Source organism: Nannospalax galili, unplaced genomic scaffold, assembly GCF_000622305.1.
Source record: "Nannospalax galili isolate Female #2095 unplaced genomic scaffold, S.galili_v1.0 scaffold734, whole genome shotgun sequence".
In the NCBI taxonomy this organism is placed as follows: domain Eukaryota; kingdom Metazoa; phylum Chordata; class Mammalia; order Rodentia; family Spalacidae; genus Nannospalax; species Nannospalax galili.
Genome location: NW_008337073.1, coordinates 1660649 through 1662905, shown reverse-complemented (window position 1 = coordinate 1662905; position 2257 = coordinate 1660649). Strand labels below are relative to the sequence as shown.

At 60.7% G+C, this 2257-nt stretch overlaps 1 pseudogene; it reads left to right on the top strand.

Annotated features, from left to right (window-relative positions):
• The first annotated feature begins 1044 nt into the window (after window positions 1-1044).
• On the top strand, window positions 1045-1458 carry LOC103733280 (annotated as a pseudogene).
• Window positions 1459-2257: the final 799 nt, after the last annotated feature.

The following is a 2257-nucleotide window of genomic DNA, read 5'->3' as shown; positions in this document are numbered from 1 at the left end:
ATAAAGCAAGAGTCGCCATCTCATGTCTCATCTCGGGTTAGTAATCCCAAGTGAGGAAGTCCGGGTTTGAGTCCCGGCACCTAGGTAAAAGTCCAGGTAACCAGCCCTGGCCCTAGGGTCTGAGTGTTTCGTCCCTAGGAAGGAAGCCTGCCATCAAATCTGGCGCCTGAGGAGGAAAGATCGAGCTGGTCACTCTGAGGCAGTCTGAGTGGACCCATTTGGGAGAATCACGAGAAGTCTCGGGGATCCTGAAAGTGAGAGTGGTGAGTGCAGCGCGCGTCTGAGCGAAAGAAGGACTGGTCCGAGCGAATGCCATGAGATGTGGTGCACGTGCTTGCTGGTTGTGCTAAGTCGAGCTGGTCACTCTGAGGCAGTCTGAGTGGACCCATTTGGGAGAATCACGAGAAGTCTCGGGGATCCTGAAAGTGAGAGTGGTGAGTGCAGCGCGCGTCTGAGCGAAAGAAGGACTGGTCCGCATGAATGTGATTCAATGTGGTGCGTGTGCTTGATGGTTGTGCTAATTGTCTTACTAGAGGGGGGGGTCTGGTTTTGTATTTTTCTCTACGCTCTCTATTTTAAACCTTCCTTTCCTCCTTTTTCCTTCCTTTTATTCTCGGTCTAAGTAGACAAGACCCTTTATCTGTATCTCCCACCCCTCTCCATCCCTCTCTCCGGCCACTGAAAAACCCACGGCCAGGGCTGCCACGGGCTCTGGGGCAGCCGCGCCATGGCCCAGCTGCCCGGCCGGGACCCGCCACCCCCAGACCCGCTGCCCGCAGGAGGGGCGCCTCTGCCCCGACAGCACCGCCGCCACCACCACCGCCACCACCAGCCGCCCGCCTGCTCGCTCCTATGGCCGCTGCCGTGGTGCTAAGCTGTGCTGCCTGCACCCAGGGCTCGGGAGGGGACCCTGGAGGAGCCGTCCCCATCCCCCCGCCCGGCCCCGCGCCCCGGCCCCTGCCATGGGGCTCTGGCTGCTGCCGCACCCCGCACCGCCAGGCTAGGGCGATGTGGGAGCCCCCAGACCGCGGCCCGGCGGGCACCATGAGCCCCCTACGCCCCCTGCTGCTCGCCGCACTGCTGCAGCTGGCTGGCGCCCAGGCCCCTGTCTCCCAGCTTGATGCCCCTGATCACCAGAAGAAAGTGGTGCCTTGGATGGATGTCTATACCCGTGCTACCTGCCAGCCCAGGGAGGTGGTGGTGCCTCTGAGCATGGAGCTCATGGGCAGTGTGACCAAACAACTGGTGCCCAGCTGTGTGACCGTGCAATGCTGTGGTGGCTGTTGCCCTGATGACGGCCTGGAATGGGTGCCCACTGGGCAGCACCAAGTCCGAATGCAGATAAGCCAAACAGAGCTGCCATACCCCACCACCATCCCCACCCCCGCTCTGTTCCAGGCTGGGATTCTGCCCCCGGAGCACCCTCCCCAGCTGAAGAGGGGTCTTATCTCAGCTTAGGGGAAACAGGGTGCTGTTAACTACCCTGGACGAGTGAACATCTTCTGTTTGCCTATTCCCAGAGAGAGCGGCAAGGAAGGGAGACTGGCCTGTTTACCCTGGGCCCCCTACGGCCTCCAGCCTGAGCCGGGGTGAGCCAGGGGGCCCGGGAACAGCGGGGGCCTCTGCCTTGAGGACACTCGGGGCTGGCTGCAGCCACCGGGACCAGGCAGGCTGCGACACCACAGCGGCCGGTCCCAGCCGACAACAACACCGATGGCAGCCGCCGCCCAGCGCAGCCTCGACACTCCCCCACCCTGCTTCCTGTTCCCCTGGCCAGGCCTGCGAGGACGTGGTGACCCCAAATGACAGTGGACACGACCTGACGGTGGACACGACCTGGCGATCCACCCGAAGGGGCCTCCAGATCTGGAGAAGGGGGCCGCCCCCGATATCCAGAGAAAACTCCATAAGCGGGACGATCTGGGAGAAATTTCTATTAGGGAGATGTTGCAACAGGCAGAGAAAGTCTTTAACGCTAGGGAAACTCCGGAGGACAGGGGGGAGAGGCTAAGGAAGGAGGAATGGGAGATGCAGGATAGAAATAGGAAGGAGGACAGAGTTTCAAAGAAGAGAGAAAAAGAAACAGAGGGAAGAGATGGCCAGAATATTCTTGGCAGGGGTAAAGGAAAGCCCAGAGGCACCCCAGAAAGCAGGACCCCGCAAACCCAGACTGGGGCGGGAACAGTGTGCCCTGTGTAAAAGATATGGGCACTGGAAGAAAGAGTGCCCACAAAGAAGAAGACAAGGAGGAGGGAGC